The sequence below is a fragment of the Pelodiscus sinensis genome, chromosome 3 (genome assembly GCF_052426305.1).
Source record: "Pelodiscus sinensis isolate ZL-2025 chromosome 3, ASM5242630v1, whole genome shotgun sequence".
Classification (NCBI taxonomy): domain Eukaryota; kingdom Metazoa; phylum Chordata; order Testudines; family Trionychidae; genus Pelodiscus; species Pelodiscus sinensis.
Genome location: NC_143054.1, coordinates 56,641,758 through 56,662,417, shown reverse-complemented (window position 1 = coordinate 56,662,417; position 20,660 = coordinate 56,641,758). Strand labels below are relative to the sequence as shown.

The window sequence follows — 20,660 nt, the reverse complement described above, 5'->3', positions numbered from 1 at the left end:
GAGTGAAGGAAAACCAAGAGAGAGGGGGCAGGAGAAGGGGACCACAGGAAAACTGTAAGCTTGAAGGAAGACAAGGAAATGGAAAAATTAGAGCAAACAGAGTATGGCAAAATATTGTGTACAGAGCCCCCTTTCCAGCTGGAATATGGTAAGTGCTCACATATTTACCAAAGTAAGCAGATGTGTTTTGGACAATCCCTGCCAGTTCTAATTTATTTTTTTCCAGATGCATGTTCTGTTTTCTTATTACTTCTTTCTGTCTCTAATGGTTTCTTCTAATATTTCTTCTTTTTGTTTTCCCACTTCCATTATTTCGTCTGTCTTTGGATGTAATTTAGTTATGCTCCTTTGGTTCATGGCACTCAAACTCTCTTGACTTTGAGCCAGTTCTGCTCCTTGTGTACAAATCAGAGTAATGCTATGAACATATGACAAAGTGGGTGAGGCCTTTAGGAGGAGAGATATGAAAAAAAGAACATGAGTCCTCCAAGTCCTGTCTAAACTTCTTCATTATCAGTCTGTTATGGGGCTCTCTTCTCATATGTTAAAACATCACAATAATACTTAAATGAGCATTTGTGGGCCTAATATACAGGCAGTCCCCGGGTTACATGGATCCGACTTACATCGGATCCCTACTTACAAACGGGGTGAAGCAACCCCGCACTAGCTGCTTCCCCCCAGCAGACCAGGGAGACGCGAAGCTAGTCCCCTCCCCCCCCCCAACAGACCAGGGAGTCGTGGAGCGGCTTTTCTCAGCAGACACCTCAGCTTGAGAATAAAGGACTGAGGGAAGTGAGGTGTGGGAGAATAAAACTGAGCTCTGGAGAAATGTTTGGCTAGAGTTTCCCCTACAGTATGTACCAGTTCCGACTTACATACAAATTCAACTTAAGAACAAACCTACAGTCCCTATCTTGTACGTAACCCGGGGACTGCCTGTAATTTGTTAACAGTTTAAAAAGAACATGCTTCATACACTGTTATCAGGAAGGTACATTAGAGCAGTGGCTCTCAACCTTTCCAGATGATTAAACCCCTTTCACAAGTTTGATTTGTCTTGTGAACCCCCAGCTTCACCTCACTTATCAAAATCAGACATAACACAAAATTATTTTTAAAAATTACTGTACTGAAAATTACCGAAAAACTGCTTTCCTCCTCATTTTTGCTATATACTTTTAAAATAGCTCCATTGGAATGTAAGTGTGGCACTGACATTTCAGTGTATTTCTGCATCTATTTTTCCACCTGTGAGCCTTATCAGAAACACAAGCCCTGTTTGGGGCCAGAGCCCAAACCCAACCACCTGGGGCTGAAGCATATAAATTAGCTTCATGAGGAGAAGGGGTTTATGGCATAAAGCCCTGGACAACTGCTCTGAATGCCATATCCCAATGACAACCCCTAATTAGCAACCCCTCCTAAACCCATCCCAGGACCACCCAGAGGCTGGCAAGCCCCGGGTCAAGAAACAACTGGTATAAATGAGCTGAACGCCCCTGAAAGACCTCTGAATACCCCCAGCGTACCCCTCGTTGAGAGCCACTGAGTTAGACTGCGTATATTTTAATCCTACCCTCATAGAATGTTATACTTAATAGCAATTTGCAAATTGTTATAAGAAAAAATAAAAATAAGAGTCTTTGGAATCTAATGCTTGTTCTATTAGATCACTGGATTATGGACAATGAAAGCTGATTATGCAATTGTTACCAGCTGCCAAACACACCATTACTGGTAACTAGCTTTCCAAACTTTTCTGACAGCTAATGTATGGATGAAAAATGTCTGGTCTAATATGTACGTGGAACATTAACCCATGCAGACAGTGATTGAATGATATATACTTAAAGTGCTCTGGATAGGTTTGATTTCTAACTTCAACAAATGACATAATGCTTGGTGTTAGGAGGACCTCACCTTACCATGAAGATCTGAAATTGAATCTGTCCTGATAATTTTGGTTTCAGACTAAAGCCAAAACCAGACAATGTGTATTTTCACCACTTCATAGCTAAATAGTCTCAAGAGATTTTGGCAGGCCATGGAAGAAGCCTCATGAGAAAACTGAGCTTGCTGGATTTCCGTAATTCTTTACTGCCAAATCTGAATTCAACTTAGAACCTAAATCCTGACTCAGCCTTAAATTCAGCCATGAACCTAAACCTAATTAGACTCTAGATCTAAACACTGCCACCTTCATCCATCTCACATTAAATTGAAAAAATGTCACCAGTTTTGATCACTTTTGCCAATTACTCCCAGAGCTGTCTTTATGCATATGTATTATACACAGTTGAGAAATACGAAATGCATTATATGAAAATCTGGGGCACAAATGGGTCTCAATGTTTACCCAACTGTCTCCTCCCTGTTCTGTGGCACTGCCTTCTCTGGAGAGAATCTACTTAACTTAAAAATAAAAATGCCTGCCACACCTATTAGCAGAGCATTGAACCTGTGAAAGGGCCATTCAAGTGGTAATAATGCCATTTAGCAGGTATATACTGTCAGTTTCTGAATTTACTGTGTTAGTCTATAGTTTAAAATTTGCTTTAAAATATTTCATTAGTGTGTTGCTGAAGATTATAAAATCACATCTCTAAAAATCATAACTCTCCTCACTCCCCGACGGCCGTCGGGCAAAGGGGCACCAATGTAATAGTACTTAGTCGCCCATAAATCCTAAGGATGTCTCTGATTACTCCCTCGCCAAAGCATTTTATTCTGTACATACATAGGTTTATAAGAGCCATCTCAAGTCCTACCTGAAGAGTGTGATGGAGCTACTCATAAGCTGTGCAGTGTTGGAGCTGCAGATACAGGGTAATATGTGGAGGGAACCAGAGATACTGCACTGGAAGTCTCTTTTGGAATACCCATCTCATAGATGTGTGTATAAACTGGCACCCTTGGGTCCTGCATAAACTGACTCCTTTAAAATTGTCCTCTTAATTTGGCCAAAAGAAGAATCTGTATGTTCAGTAATTAAAGGAAAGGACATAACTATGACTGTAATAGAAAAAAGGTCCCTACGTAATAAAAGTTGATCATTACGACATGTGGTTTTTCAACCATTAACACTGATATTATACATGCTAACTTGTATATTTAGCAATATATTTCCAAGCAGACCTATGCAAAAAGAACCATCACATCTTTCAGTCAAAGTGAGAACAATGTACATAGTGCCATGAAGAAGAAGTCATTGTAGAAGCAAAACCTCATCACTCAAAGAGTTGAGTTAGGGATTTTTTTTAATTGGTAAAAGCTTTTTCACCAAATTGTTTTGCTAAATCTCTTTTCACTTTTCCATGTTATGACAAAAGAGAGACCTTCCTGCTTGGCTTTATTTTGCTACCCTCACAGAGGGTCATGTGAATCCCAATGAATCTGTTATGATAGCATTTAGTGTTGCTATGCCTGTCCCCTGAGAAGGGGCATTGACCTAAATGTTTGACAATATTAAAGTTGGTGAAAATTTTTCCTTAGAAAAATTTACTTTTAATGGAAAAGGAAATATTTTACAAAATCAGTCTGATATTTCAGAAATCTAAAATTTTACAAAATCTCTTGATTATTCAATGAAAAAACAGACACAGAAACAAAAAAATGCAGTGACTGGAAACTTTAATAAAAATTGTTACTGAAATAGTTATAAATAATAGTAGTAATTATAATATTTGATCTGGAAGTTGTTTTTAAAAACTGGTATTTTTGATGTTTCAGTTTTTTGTCAAAGAACAAGTTACTTTTTATGGGAAATGTTGCTAAAAAGTTTAAAATGAAATATTTTAAGAGTTTCTGGAGAAAAAATCTCAACCAATTCTAGTAAATATCTGTCTGTATTTAACCTTTATGTGTTATGTCTATGATCAAAAGTACTGGCTCTGCACTGAAAATTACACAAGTCTACCCCTGAACAAATTGCTTTGGTGTGGAGCTCTGCATGGGCCCAGATGCAGAATATGGGCCTGAGGCATCTTTATTACAATGTTATCATATACATTTTTGCTTGCAATTTAACACGTTTTTTTTTTTTTTAAATATCCACTCAATTCTGTGAAAAGTAATTCTTGGCTGGAGGAATAGGTTATCTTGAGGCTAGAAGGAAAATAAAAGAATCATGGTTAAGTGATCAGCAGCATTTGCTGTACAAAAAGTGTAGGAATCTCTGGCTTCTTCACAGCCTATACATTAGTTATGCACCCCGGATAAAATTCTCTTCTCAGGAAGACAAACAGAAAATCTTTGTACTGGGAGACAGGTATACTTTGTATTTCAGCCCAAGTATGAATGAACCCAAAACAGGGATTTCTTTACAAATATTTAGAAAACTCATATCTGCTTCAGTTTATATTTGGCTTTTCTGGATAGGAATCAGATCTGAATACACAGCCAAATGTGCAGAAAGAATAAAAGACAAAAGGCACTCACTTTATAACAAAGCACTTTTCTGTGCATCATACTGTTTTTTGCAACTCCAGAGCTGCCAATATTTTTTTTTAAAGACACTGTGGGGATGTGAATTACTGAGAGTGTTTAACAGCATGGAACACATATACAGTGTTCAATGGCATGGAATATATGATATTCTAGTATCAAGAAGTTTTTACAACAAAATGAAAACCAGTTGCGTGTTTTTAATGGAGAAATATTTCACTTTCTGCCCTCTTTCCTCACACCACATAGCTATGAAAGAAAGAGGGGGAAAACATACCAAGGTGGGCAGTTAATCATATATTTATTTTCTCAAGTGTTTCTTGACTGAAGGAAGGATTCCCATTTGGGCAATCAAGATTATTTCAAACTGCTTGGTAATGACTCCAGGGAAAAAATCCAGGGAGGCCTCGAGAATGAATATTTTAAAGAGAATTTATGTCATACCCTCCCAATAAATAATCCTGAGTCCATTAAATATCCATCAAGTTCTCTAAAGTAGACCGGGTCAAAAAATATGCCCCACCACAGTATAAATCTCAAGTAAATGCTTCTGTACAACAATAATTTAAGGTTGTTGTCACCCTAAATTCTAAGTCTTGTCCATGCTTGAGGTACCCAAGATGACACACACAGTATATTACTTCAGTCTCATGGCCAGCTGATTTCCCCAGGATGGATAATGAATACAAATGTTATTGTTTATGCTTAATCCCAGATTTGTAGCATTACAGTAGCATCACTTAGTAGACAGAAATTTAAAAGAAGCTAGCTGTGTAATGTCTAGTGACATGTTTCCAAAGAAATACTACAGGAGTTTCCTCATCCTGGATTCCTTGCTGCAAACAGTCCTCCTGCCCACCAGTGGCATTTGTGCTTTATTTACAGTGTTCTATATAAATGTTCGGTCCCTTCAGTGTAAGGCTTTCCCTAAGCCTTTACCTACTACCAAGGTACAGGAAGAAGTAGAGAAAGATTTCACTCTGAGATCCTATGCTGCTTTGCCCTTGCTTCCAACCTTCCCCTTCCCTTCCTGCCCTTTCCTGTCCCTCTTTTAACCATCCTTAACTGACAAGATGGATCTCCTTGTTCACTGGTTCATCAGCTGACGCATAATCATTTACTGTTGTATTTTGGCTCATGTATATTAAGTTCCTGATTCATCTTGTTTCTTTTTTCTCAATTCCCTCTAATTTGCCATTACAGTGTGCACAGAGAAGTGAGTCAACCTTAAACTACTCACACAGTCACAACCAGTGCTTAATTTGTGCCTGGATTTGCCTGGCTAAGCCCCCTGCCCTTCTAGGCCTGACAGTTACACCTGTCACCTCTTTCATTACAAAGTAAACACTGGCCACAACCAACTGGTCAAAAATCAACTTTCAAATAATGAATTGCAGTGCCAGGAGGAAGAAAACTTGTGTAGTTCACCCTCTTTATTGGAGTGAGAGATGGAAAAGAGACAAGTGCAGGAGACAAACTGAACGACTTAACTACAGTACTTTGCCCTATCTAGATTTTAAGGTTCTAAATTAAGATATCTTATACCCCTTGTTTTGGTAGACTATGCCACAGCCTCGTACATTCCACTTTCATGTAGTTCTTCCTAAATTTTAGCCTAAATGTTTCCTTTATTAATTTCAATATTTAACATACACTAAATAATTTCTTTCCCTCCCTAGTTTTTCTACTGTTGAGATACTTGACAGTTTGGTACTTGTCACCTCTTTAGTCAACAGATAGTCAAGCTATATGTATTTAAGGTGAAATCAATGGGGCAGGGTTTACTCCTCAATCTTTTAATTTCTCCTCATAAATCAGAGTCTTAAATTCTGGATTCATCTTGTTTCTTTTTTCTCAATTCCCTCTAATTTTCTATTACCCTCTTCTTATGTGGTACCTACAACTCAATATCGTATTGTAGCTGCTTCCACACCAGAGACAGAAAGCACAATCTCTTTCTTTCACCTTCTTTGTGGCTCCTCTTTTTCCACTGGGGAAAAAGTGATGACATTCATGATGGGATGTGTCAGCCTCCTCATCTTCCTATTCCTTTTATTGATTTTTAACCTGCAACAATGAAAAGTGGAGGCATGGAGGAGAAACCTTGCCTAATTCATTGAATTTCTCGTATCATGAACATCACCATAATAGCAGCTTCAAGAGCTTGAAACAAAAATAAGCTTGCTACATCTGTTTCCTCTCCCCCTTTCAGGTGGAAGAAGACACATTTATTGTTGTAGCTTTTTAATGCAGAAATATCACTACATGCTGCTCTTTGGGGAAGTAAGCTCCAAGAACTGGGTATTGCATTTCAAGCAGAGTTGTATGGTCCTTCTCAGTTCCTGTGGTAGTAATAGTTGTTATTGTATGGCTAATTCAAACACTGTGTTATTCATAAGAAAGAGAGTAACATGTGATAAGAAAATATCCACCTTGTATATGTGATATTAAGAGGACTTTTCCATCTCAAATACAAGAGTAGAAATCAAAATTAGAATTTCAGCAGCAATGTTTATAAAATCAGATGCCTGCATTCTTCCCTCATCCAACTTTCACATGGAAGGCTCCCTCTGCATACAGATCAACCCCTTTCTGCATGGAAGTGGGAGTTCCCTCCCTTCTGGGCCCCGGAGAGGGATTATTCTTATAGAGCCTATTCTGCAGTGGAGGTAAACCACAATGGGACAATCAGATCAAGGACCCTCACAGAAATGGCTCTTTAGTGCTCCACCCAAGAGCAAGTGATCACATCAGATTTCTAGATTGTTTTATAATTTGTTGCTTACACATTCACATTATACTTGGGGCCAAACAGAGAGCTAACAAAAGTGGGGGTGCAAACTGCTGCCAATGAAGATAATGCCAAAATAACATATCAGTGGATGCAGCCCATGATACCATTTATATGCTGAAGGCACAGAAGGGCCAGGGTACAGCAGGAAAACGATCCAAAAGGAAAGCATAAGATAAACCATGTCATCCTTCATCCACTCCTGTGTTTCATACTTTTCCTCCTACCTACCTGGTCTTTTGTCCCTTTAGTATGTAAGACTCATCAGCTTACACTCACACCATTACACTGCTCCCCAATGAATAATTTACACTGCTATTTATAGAATGCCAAGCCTGAGTTTGGGCTAGTTTCCGCTGTAAGCTACTGGGGGAGAAGAGAAATTCCCTGGGTCAGTGTTCTTTCTTTCAGCATCAGTGGGCAAAAGATAAATTAAAATTTCATTTTAATGTGGAAATTGAAAGCTACATTTGTTGTTGAGGCTCCCAATCCCAACTTTGCAAACTGTGTTTCCTTAAGAGTCCAGTTTCATCCTTTTCTCAGTCCATTAGCAGAGCAGTCATGCTTGGAGTGTTATGGTGATGGTGTCAACTGTTAAAGCAAACATGAACATATGCACAGTTTAAAAAATCACATCTAACTTTAGCCTAAAAACTGAAAATTCTTTCTAGTTCTGTTTGGCTTGTATTAAAATTAGTCTACTGTGTTCATGACAGGATTAAATGTAGGAGAAAAATAGGTGCAGATTTAGAAATCCAAATACATGATTCAGAACTCCTACAATATATTTCTTTTTATTTATATTGCCAGGAGTCCTGACATCATTTATCACCTCCTTCCATGCACCATTCTGATCTAATCATATTTTTTCCAGCATGGTTTTATGAGGCGCAAGAATGCCAGTAGCAGCAGAGCTCATAGGATAAAATCAGGTCTATGCTCATCCCAATTTAAAATAATCTTATTAATTTCTTATACAGAATATTTGTAATTATTTCATTGTGAGGAAAGGACATTTGCCTCAGAAAAGCTTTCTGAGGCTTACTCCACCCAAGTGTCTGCAGCTCTATGGCTTCAATCAGCTCTAGGTTAGGCCTTATTATATAGGAAGAATGGAAAGCTGGTTGGGAATTTTTCAGTGGAGCATTTCTGCAGTCAATCAGAGACTTAAAGTTGGTTTCCTTCCCCCCCTCCCCACATATGAGTTTTCTAGACCCCCGTCTATTGGCTACTCGAGGGTAACAGATTCATTTTGTGCACTAATTCATTCAGAAGTTCTAGGTTTTTGTTCTAATGTGGAACAAGAACAAAATCAAAATCTTGAAATTTTTCAAAGCCAGAATTATTGGTTTCTGGCCAGTCCTAATGGAAAGTGCACCGAGAAAGAACTGCAGTGACCATAGCTTCTCCAGCATGGCCAAAGTGGCCTGGAAAACAGCAGCCAAGGAACTTACTGATTCTGTGGCATCCTTGGTGGAACCGTGGAGAGAGCACAGCAGTGTGAAATCCTCTTTTGGAGGTGAACAATCCTGAGCTCTGCAGCCCTGCTAACCCAGGAAGGTGCAATTTGCCCCTTTCTGTACTGATTGTGATGAGCAGAGTCCATGGTTGGGACATATGTTCAACCTGCTTAATGATAAACTCAGCTGCATCCTTGATGGAAAATTTCTCTCAGGGAAGCCTTAGAGCAGAGATGGGCCATGTTATAAAATGGAGTTTCAGTAGGTGCATATATGTTTTTATTTGTTTGTTGTAAAGAAAAGGCTTAACTGAGATACTATAGGCTGCCAGTTGGAGTGCGGGGAGGTCATATGTGGTATGCCTTGGCTGGTCTTCCTGACATTAAGTAGGAGATGATTGGCACAGATATGTTCCTACAAAAGACTTTCATCTTTGAGTAGCTGATCTGAATCCTGTTTTAGATGACAATGAAAATAAGTTCAATGGTCTTATCCTAGTACCTCATGGACAATTGTATACCTTGACAAAGTGGTCTGCCACTGAGAGTGATAGTTGATTGGTTGGCATTTAGTGGCTTAAATCTTGCACCACCTTTGAAAGATTTAGTCTAGACTGGGAGCTTGAGTTAGACAGAGGCTTTCTCCAGGTCTGGAAAACTGCATTTAGCCTGGCCCCATGCTAGCCCTGAAATATTTTTGTTCAGTCTAGACAAGGCTTGTTGTTATGCTAGATTTTTAAAAAACCTTTAGCTAGAAGCTACATTGTCATGGAGTTGCTCTACTAATTTATTTAACTTTAGTTATTTCAACTACTACTGGGATAAACATTCATTGCATTTCTCCTGTACCTCCCTTTATAATACTCCTGAGTCTTTTTTTTCTGCCTCTTTCCACTTTTTGGTATCTGAGTCTATAATCCATAGAATAGATCATGTGTCCTGCACAAATCAAAATTGCCTAAAGAAAAAAGCACAAGGACTATCAGACTAGCAATCATTGCTGAGCAGAAGTAATTATGGAAGCTTTGGTTCTGACTCCACAGTTTAAGTTGAGGTTTCCCTTAAAGTAAAGGTTTACCCTCTTTGTTATTGCATCATGAATATTTGCTTGTGACAATGGCATTTCATCACAGGATGAGTGAAGTTGTTTAGTGTCCTAATTGTACATTGCCATGCCTAAATATATTTTTATTTGTTCTATGTTTAAACTATTTGAATTCCCTAGAAGTATGCTTGTTTTGGGAATAATTACAACATCATTATAAAGTTTTCACCTAAATTATTGATAAGGACTCTTAACCTGAACTCCAACTTAACATAGTTTCCTGTCTTGGCATAAAATAAGAATGTTGATCTTTGGGACTAAGGAGCAAAATCAGAACTCCATGACAGAGCTGCACCTGTCTAGTCTATACAGACAAAAGCCAAAAACTATTGAAGTCAATGGTAGACTCACCAGTGACTTCATTGGGCACTAGATCAGCCACTAAGTCATTAACTTGGCTGTCAATAAACTTAAAGAAGGGGAAACCATTTCACGTGCCCAGGTATAAAAGAAAACTATGTATGTATATATTAATATTGCAGAACTTCCCCATTTTGTAATTTGCATAACATCAACCACTTGCCAAACGTATATGGCGGGGATGCAGATTCAGCACCCAAACATAGAACAAAAACAACACCAATATGACTAAAGAGATTTTTCAGGCCAATGATTTTACTTTTAATTATTTGAAAGTTTGTACATCACTGTCTCTGATAAACAATGCTGCTAGGTGTAGCCTAGAGTCTACAACATATTGAAAGTCTCCTTGTAGAGTAATTTAGCTGCCATATGTAGTAAAAAGTATGTCTGGGTTCTATGCCAGGCTGCAGAAGCCCTGAAAAACTGGCATGTGCAGTGTGAGAGTGTTGCCACATGTTTTACAGAAAAGGGCCTTCTAGAAATTATACTTCTCTCTAGTTCTTCAATGCTATGTAAAATGGCACGTTTATTTTGATAAACTTTATTTAACTCAGGATTAATATGATATTCCTGGTATGTCCAAAAATCCATAGTAATTTCTGATGCAAACCTAAGGCAGAATTCAGTACTGTATGTGTTTGGTTTGCTAGCAACATAAATATGATTGGTTTAAATCATAACTAATTTAAATAATGTTTACTCACTTAAACAATGTTATCAAAAAACCGTTGTCTTGATGTGTAATGATTATTATTATCCTTTAATATTAATCTCAGCCAATTTACAAACAAGTTTTGCCCTCAATATCTTCAATCCTGCAAAGACAAACTATCAAAATTAATACTGTGACAGACTGCTGGCTAAACCAGAGCTCTGCCACTGCAGCCTGGCTGAAAAGCCCAATTACAGCCAGCTGAGCAAGGCCAGGCCTGAAGGGCTAATGGAAGTAGGTAACTGTATGAGTCAGTGGGTTTTCTGTAGAGGGTGGTGTCTAATTTTCCATTGTTGATTTGTACTGTGGTGTCCAGGAAATGGATCTCTTGTGTGGAATGGTCCAGGCTGAGATTAATGGTGGGGTGTAGTTTGTTGAAATCTCTGTGGAATGTCTCCAGTGTTCCTTGGCCATGCCTCTAGATCATAAAGATGTCATCGATGTAGCGTAAGTAGAGAAGGGGTAAAAGGATACAGAAGTTGAGGAAACGTTGTTCTAGGTCAGCCATAAAGATATTAGCATACTGTGGGGCCATGCGTGTACCCATGGCTGTGCCGCTGATCTGGAGGTATAAGTTGTTCTCAAACTGGAAATAATTCTGGGTGAGAACAAAGTTACATAGGTCTGCTATCAGGTTGGCAGTGGTGTCCTCTGGGATGGTGTTTCTAATTGCTTGTAATCCGTCTTCATGTGGGATGTTGGTGTATAGTGCTTCTACATCCATGGTGGCAAGGATGGTGTTATTAGGGAGGTTATCGATGTTTTGTAGTTTCCTTAGGAAGTCAGTAGTAACCTACATGCTTCCAGCTCCCATCCAGCACACACGATCCATCATCTATAGCCAAGCCCTTCGATACAACCGCATCTGCTCTAATCCCACTGACAGAGACCAGAAACTTCAGGATCTCTACCAAGCATTTATAAACCTCAACTACCCACCCAGAGAAATAAAAAAGCAAATTGAAAGAGCCAAACGAATACCTAGAAACCATCTACTACAAGACAGACCCAAGAAAACCAACAATAGAATACCACTTATCATCACCTACAGCCCTCAACTTAAACCTGTCCAACACATTATCAATAAATTACAGCCTATACTGGAACAGGATACAGGCAGTCCCCGGGTTACGTACAAGATAGGGACTGTAGGTTTGTTCTTAAGTTGAATCTGTATGTAAGTCGGAACTGGCGTCCAGATTCAGCCGCTGCTGAAACTGATCAGTTTCAACAGCGGCTGAATCTGGACGCCAGTTCTGACTTACATACAGATTCAACTTAAGAATCCCAGGCATCCCCAAGTCAGCTGCTGCTGAAACTGATCAGCAGCTGATTCCAGGAAGCCTGGGGCAGAAGCTTCTTGTAGTCAGCCACTGGTCAGTTTCAGCAGCGGCTGACTTGGGGACGCCTGGGGCAGAGCAGCTGGGGTGCTGCTGGGTTGGTCCAGTAGCGCTGCCGCTCCTCGGCGCTACTGGACCAACCCAGCAGCACCCAAGCTGCTCTGCCCCAGGCGTCCTGATTCAGCCGCTGCTGAAACTGACCAGCAGTGGCTGAATCAGGACGCCTGGGGCAGAGCAGCTGGGGTGCTGCCGGGTTGGTCCAGTAGCGCCCAGAGTGGCGCTACGGGACCAACCGGCAGCACCCCAGCTGCTGTACCACAGGCGTCCGGAGCAAAGCCGCGGAGCACGGGGGCAGCGGGACAGCCCAGACTGTGGCTGCCCTCGGGCTCCGCGGCTTTGCTCTGCTTTGCTCCCCGTCCCCCTGGTCTACAGACCAGGGGGACGGGGAGCAAAGCGGCGGAACACGCCGGCAGCGGACAGCCCAGACGCATCTGGGCTGCCCGCTGCCCGCGTGCTCTGCGGCTTTGTTCTGCTTTGCTCCCCATCCCCCTGGTCTGCAGACCAGGGGGACGGGGAGCAAAGCGGGGGAACACGTGGGCAGCGGACAGCCCAGATGCGTCTGGGCTGTCTGCTGCCCACGTGTTCCCCTGCTTTGCTTCCTCTCCCTGGTCTGCTGGAGACCAGGGAGAGGGCCCTGTTCGTAACTGTGGATCCGACGTAAGTCGGATCCGCGTAACTCGGGGACTGCCTGTACTAAACTCCAAGAAGCTCTGGGAGACAGACCCATAGTCTCCTATAGACAACCACCTAACCTCAAAATGATTCTTACCAACAACCACAGGACATACCACACTAATACACACCCTGGTACTTTCCCTTGCAACAAACCCCGTTGCCAGCTTTGTCCACATATTCACTCTGCTGATACTATTATTGGGCCTAACCAAGTGAGTTATAAGATCAAGAATACATATTCCTGCGCATCCAGAAATATAATTTATGCTATCATGTGCCGAATGCGTCTGTCTGCTATGTACATTGGACAAACGTCTCAGACACTTCGCCAAAGGATCAATGCCCACAAAACAGATATTAGACAGGATCATAAAGAAAAAACAGTTTCTTGCCATTTCAACCAGAAAGGACACTGTCTCAACGACCTAATCACCTGCATCCTACTCCAGAAGACTGTCAAATCTGCACTTGAAAGGGAATCCTCTGAACTGTCATTCATGCTAAAATTCGACACTTGCCGCGGGGGGCTCAACAAAGACCCCAACTACCTTACCCATTACAAAGATAGCTTCCCCAATTATCACCTCTAATACCATTAGCTCACAGATATTTACCTTCCTTCCCCCCCCCCATTGCATCCCTCTTCTGTTCTGAAATGTGATTTGTCCTTTTCATATGTGTTCATTTTCTTAAATTGTATCCTTTGGTATATATGGTTGTGACTATTTTCTTCCACTATTTGATCTGAGGAAGTGGGTCTGGCCCACGAAAGCTCATCACCTAATAAACCATCTTGTTAGTCTTTAAAGTGCTACATAGTCCTCTATTTTGTTTCAGCTACACCAGACTAACACGGCTACATTTCTATCACAATTAGAACAAAGATACTTATCTACCAGGCATATGTGCTGAGTGTTCTCTATGGATCAGAAACGTGGACCACCTATGCAAGCCAAGAAAAACAACTTAGCTCTTTCCATCTCTGTTGCTTACGCAAAATTTTGAACATCAAATGGAAGATAAAGTCCCTAATGAGAAAATATTAGAGCTGGAATGTCAGGCATGGGAGCCATTCTGCATAACAGAAGGCTACGGTGGTTGGGTCATGTGAAGAGAATGGACGATAACCGCATCTTAAAGAACATTTTGTATGGAGAACTGGCAGAGGGAACAAGACCAAAAGGACGCCCTAAACTCTGTTTCAGAGGCTACTGCAAAGCTGCTTTGGTAAAGTTTCAGATAGACATTGATAGTTGGGAAAACCTGGCAATGGATAGAAATACCTGGCTTTAACACCTCCACCAAGGACAAAAGCACTACAACAAGTCTTTGGCAGAAAACCAGAACAAGAAAAGAATGTAGAGGAAAGAATGGATGATAACAACTGACACTACTACAGCCTGGAGTTGTACCTACTGCAGCCGAACATGCCTTTCTCACATTGGTCTATTGAGCCATACAAAACATTGCAAAAAGTGACCAGTTTAATGCTGCATCCCACCATCTTTCAAGATGTATGGAGCCGATGATGATGATGAATCCTGTTAAGCAATTTTCGTGGGACTACTGGTGCCTGCCTTAGCTAACAAAGAACTATAATCAATAATCATTATGTGGTTCGTGTCAAGCTCCAATTCATTGCAAGCATACACAGAAAGATATGTAAATCATTCACCCAGAAGAAAGGTTTCCAGGAACAAGTTTATTTTCTAAATAAAAACAACGAGGAGTTCTGTGGCACCTTACAAACTATCAAATTTGGGCATAAGCTTCTGTGGGCTTATGCCCAAATAAATTTGTTAGTCTCTAAGGTGTCCAATGATTTCTTGTCATTTTTGCTGAAATAGATGAACACAGATACCCCTCTTTCTAAATAAATATTTTCACGTGATTTTAATTTGCTGATAAACATTTGAGTCACAAGACATAAACGCTCCCTGTTGCAGCAGTATTTCTAACTAGAGAGTTTCTTGGTTTGTAGGAGGCAATCTGATATATTTAACTATGGAGTCATACCAATATAAATTCCAGATGCCAAAAGTTGGCACTTGCAATCATAACAATATATATACCGCATCAGAGAATGCCACAGGATTTGGATCAAAATCCAGAACCTAAAGTGAACATTCCCAAATATGTGAGTGTCCATAACTAGAATTTTGGTTTAGCCTATTCTACACAACCCATATTCAGAGGTTTTTTTTAATTTTGTTTTTTTGTTTTGCATTATGCAGATAGGACAACCATGATATTTGGAAGTGTTGGGGCCTATAGCTTGGGTTTGGGTCCATCTTCTATACTTTAGGTAGAGTGTTACTGAGCGTACAAGCATCTCAGAAGCTGTAGGTTAATCATCTTTCAATCAAATGCTTGGCTACCTACTGGAAAGCAGGCATTTTCATGTTTTAACCAAACACCCTACTGTGTATTACAATTCACATTTATGCTGTGTAGCTGGTTTACAAAATATATTCTAACAAGATTTTTAACATGATTTTGAAGCATTTAGCAATGCTGGGGAAGGAATACATATGTGATTTTGACCAAATCGGAAAAACTCAGGGAAATCCGTCATCAGATTACAACAATCACCTCATTATCACATTCTTAAACTACAAATATTGTACTATCTTAATGACACTTATGTCATCTGCCCTTGAAATACTCCGGATATTCAACTTCACTTTTCATTTTATGTATCTTTTGGATTTCAACACCGTACTCTCTGAGAAGATTACACAGTCCTCTTATAATATCTGTGTGTCAACAGGCATTGCACATTTCCTTCACACATTACTATACATACTTGTATTACTGTCAGCATACTTGTATTACACGCAGCCATCTTCAAGACCTACTTGTGTGTAATGGAAGTTTTTGAAAAATGTCCTCATTAGAGACTAATATGCTTTCTTTCTTTCAAATAATATATTTTATATTTTCATCAATACAGCACTCCTTAATATCAGAGAAAATTCCATTGAGGTAAACCCCACCTTTGTCCTTGTTTTCTCTGCACTTTTATATGTGTTCTGTTCTAATTTAAGTGTAGGTATGTCATCACTTTTTATATTACCAATTTTTTTAAATTATGCACTAGATCAGTGACTGGTGATTATATTTTCAAGGTTCAAAAGTCTTTCTTGTCGTGTTTTCCAGTGCATTACTTGGAGGATTTATGAGATACTGTGGACTTCTGAGTTACAGATATGCAAATGATACTCAATTTTATGTATCATTTTCCACCATCACAACCCTATTTTACATCAGAATGAAATATAGTTCAGGGAAGAAATAATAGATGGATGAAGACATGCCATCTAAAGCTCAGCCTAGAAAAGATAAAAACCTTGCTAGCATCACACTTCATCAAGTCAAAGCAACGTGAAGCGTTGTGATCAAGCTAGATGCAGCAGCAAAAATTATTAAAGATCTAGGAAACATATGAGAAAAGATGGAAAAAATGAGTTTGTTGAGTTTGGAAAAGAAAAGATTGAAAGGGGACATGATAACCATTTTCAACTATGTAAAAGGTTGTCACAAGATAGAGGGAAAAGAATTGTTCTTCTTAACCTCCGAGGATAGGATAAGAAGCAATGGGCTTAAATTTCAGCAAGGGAGATTTAGGTCGGACATAAGGGAAAACTTCCTAACTGTCAGGGTGGTTAAGCACTGGAATAAATTGACTAGGGAGGCTGTGAATCTCCATCACTGGAAATTTTTAAGAGCAGATCAGAAAAATATGAGTCAATAGTGTGACACTATTGCTAAAAAAGCAAACATGATTCTGGAATGCATTAACAGGGGTGACGTAAGCAAGACATGAGAAGTCATTCTTCTGCTTGACTTTGCACTGATTAGGCCTCATTTGGAGTATTGTGTTCACTTTTGGGCACCACATTTCAAGAAAGATGTGGAGAAACTGGAGAAGGTCCAGAGGAGAGCAACAAAAAAGATTTAAGGTCTAGAAAACATGAGCTATATGGCAGGGCTGAAGGAATTGGGCTTGTTTAGTTTGAAAAAGCGAAGATTGAGGGGTTGTGGAATCTTCATAACTGGAGATATTGAAGAACAGGTTAGACAGACATCTATCAGGGATGATATAGACCATGCTTGGTCCTGCCATGAGGGCAGGGGACTGGACTTGACTATCTCTCAAGGACGTAGGATTCTATGATTCTAAAATATGTCAGAAATGATCTAAATATTTAGTTCTGTCATGAGAGCAGACTAAGCTACTGAAAACTTACTTTACCTATGGGTCCAAAGCCAGTTGAGATAGAAAAACTGAAGTTAGTGATGTGCTCAGCTGTATAGCAAAGGCCACAATGAATACAATAAACATATGCTTTTTAGACTCCACTAGCTCCAACTCAGATAAAAATTAAAATTCCCAGTCTTCATCTACAAAGCATTTAATGGACCAAGAACAGAACACGTCCAACTGCAGCACCTGTAAAAACTTCCAAGACAGGTATGCTCCACATGGAGCGTGCAGCAGCTGGCTAAAACAACACGTAGGCTTCGGCTACACTATGGCTTTTGCCGGAAGAGGCAATGCAAAGGAAGAGCAGATTAGCATTTTCTCGTGCTTCGTTTGCATAATCACTTGCACAAAAACAAGCAGTGTGGACAATTCCTTTTTACGCAAAACCCCATTTTTGTGCAAGATCCTTATGCCTCTTCCAGTAAAAGCCATAGTGTAGCCATAGCCTTAGAATCTTATTCAATTGGGATAACTCATACTTCATGGCAGAGTCCTGCCTATGGAACGCCATACCACACGAGTTCAAAATGAGCTCAAGCCCTTTCAGTATTTAGATAGAAAGTGAAGACATGGTTTTTCAATTAATATTTTGCCCAGTCTGTCTATAAAAAGGATGTATGACTCAGCACTAGTTCTTGGAACTCAGCTTCTCCCTCCATCCTTGTGGCAGCAAAACTCTAATTGAGTCCTTGTGCTGGTTAAACTCACTAAACAAATATGCCATTGCTTATGGAGACTTTAGTTTCAATATCACCAGGCAAAAGTTGACTCAGATTGTCCAAAAGGCAGATAATCCTTTTTCCTGAAATCTGCACTATGAGAAATATTGGTGTGTTTGAGTGTGCACATGCACCTACACACAAATATAAAGAATACGGAAAAACACATTGAAATAATTCATAGAAATCAGTGAGATTCATAGACACATGGTGAAATAACTGACAATGCAGCTGTGAAATTGCTGGTTGCTATGCATTATCTGTAGTGCTTGTAACAATGGGGTCCTGATCTTTGGTGGCTGTTGGGTGCTACCATACTACAAGTTATTTAAAACTTGGTTATGCAAGAAACACAAAGGGAAGTGGTAGTGCAGGAATTATAGTGTGTCATAAATACCTGAAAAATATAATAAGACACTAAAGAGTGAGGGAAATTTCTAGGAATACAAAATAGAAGAGAAGTTGCTGTTCTATAGACCAAAGATCTGGAAGAGTACATGTGGGAGGACTCGAGTTACAATTCCCTGCTGAGAAATGAAGTTCTTGGGCTTCAAATTTGCACAAATATCCCCAAGACAGTACAGCTTTGGCTTTGACTGCCCCTACTCTCCCCCCATGGTTTTGGTGCTGCTCCTGTGGACTCAGGCTTCAATCCCTCCTCCTAGGATCATGAAGTCATTTATGTTGTCAGAAGGGGGTCTTGGTGCAATGAAGTTTGGGAACCTCCTGCCTCTCCAAATAAGAGTAGGTTGATTTTAAATTATGCAATCTTGCCATGAGTTACTTTCTTGCACAACAAATTCTCTGGTCCAGAATCCAATATACCATAATGTGCTCTATGGCTACCGACATTTAAGTGGGATTGGAAGGAGTAGATTTTCACTGTACACACACAAATGGACAAAAATGTATTTCCATTGATAAAAAATCAAAATTTACATATTGACAGTGTAAGAAAACAGCTTTTTGAGAAAAACCAAAATAGAGCAATTTGGACTTTTGAATTAGGCTTGTTAAAATGGATTAGTGGATGTACAGGCAGTCCCCGGGTTACATAATCTGACTTACATCGAATCCCTAGTTACAAACGGAGGGGGTGCAGCTAGTGCGGGGTGCCTCCCCCACTGTCGCCACCTCCGGCGGCATGGGGGGTGCTTCCCCCCAGCAGACCAGGGAGACGCGGAGCTAGCGTCCCCCCCTCCCCCAGCATACCAGGGAGACGTGGAGAGGCTTTTCTCACCGCGGAGGACACGGGTCTGCTGGGGGGAACAAGACACCAGCCAAAAGGGGGCACCCCAGAGAGGAAAAATTAATTTCCTAGGGAACAGCAGGAGCAGCAGGCAGTGAGATCCATTGTGTTACAGTCCCTACCTTGGGAGCAACAGCTCTTTCCCTCTTCAGCACTAGAGCTGCAAGTATCTTGTTAGCGTCACGTGAAATTAACAAGTCCCTTCCAGCCTGGCAGAGGTGAAGCTGAAAAATTACCCAGTGGGCAAGAATAGGGAGGAGCAGGACAGAAGGGAAGAGGGGATAAGCCCCAACCCCACATCCTGGCTGGAGTGGAGCAGGGTAAGCCCCGAGGGGATGGGTCTGGTTGCAAAGTGGGTGAGTGGACAATGAGGACCCACCTGTGGCTAAACTCCTGTTCCCAACACAGAATTTTTCTTTAAAATTAATCCTGTGGATAAATTCACACACACACTTCACAGGAAGGGATTTCCATTTTCTGCTCAGCAGAATACAACAACAGCTTTGATTGTATCAATATTTCACTGTGCTCTCCAATGACTATTGATTACACTTCATACCCATTTCACTGAACCATCTGCAGCAAATTCTATTTGGAACAGTAATATGCATTGAATAAACTTTTTTTAGTTATAAAAAACAAAGCTTCTGACTATTAAATGAATAACTGGGATCTTTCAGGTACCCCAAATGGAAGATTTGGATATAGCATGAAACACTGAAACTTATGATCAATTTTTAATTAAAATATCACCCAAAAAAACCTTCATATCAAAACAGTATGTGTTTTTCTTAGAATAAGGAAGTTGTATGAGAATCAGGGTCTTTTTCACCTAACTCCAGTTCCCCCCCCCCCCCCCCAAATATGTACCAGTTCCAACTTACATACAAATTCAACTTAAGAACAAACATACAGTCCCTATCTTGTATGTAACCCGGGGACTGCCTGTATTAGTAAAATCTGGTATTATTTCTTGATATAAGGACTTTGACTTAGTATTGTTTGACATATGATGTTGCCATTTTATATTTTAATGGTTTAGAAAGCTTTACTTTTATTAATCTCAGCATCTGAAACCCCTCTACTTTCTTACATTTGTGAACAATAAAATTGAGAAAATGCTTAAAAATACAGATATTATCCATCAAAATTATTTTTAAAAGAATTATTCTGAGCCTGATTTTAAGCAATCACTCACTGTTTTTATATACAGTATATACAATGGAACATTTTACAATAGTCCATTCATTAAGGGCATGTCTACACAGCAGGGCTAAAGCTGAATTAAGCTGGGCAACTTCAGCTACGTCAATTGTGTAGTATAAGTAGAAAAAGCTTAATTTGGCTGTTGGCACTGTCTAGATAGCAGGAAGTCAAAGGAAGAACACTGTTCCTTTGACTTCCCTTACTCCTCATGAAATGAGGCTAACCAGGGGTCAGAGTAAGAAGTCCTCCACCTCAACATTATTTCGAA

The 20,660-nt window shown here is 40.1% G+C and overlaps 1 long non-coding RNA gene across 1 annotated transcript; it reads right to left on the bottom strand.

Moving 5' to 3' along the window:
• Window positions 1-3,942: 3,942 nt before the first annotated feature.
• On the bottom strand, window positions 3,943-8,815 carry LOC149524650 (uncharacterized). Its single transcript, XR_016349045.1, has 2 exons — window positions 8,692-8,815; window positions 3,943-7,828 (listed from the first exon to the last, which is right to left on the bottom strand). It is a non-coding gene; the product is annotated as an uncharacterized LOC149524650 (long non-coding RNA).
• Window positions 8,816-20,660: the final 11,845 nt, after the last annotated feature.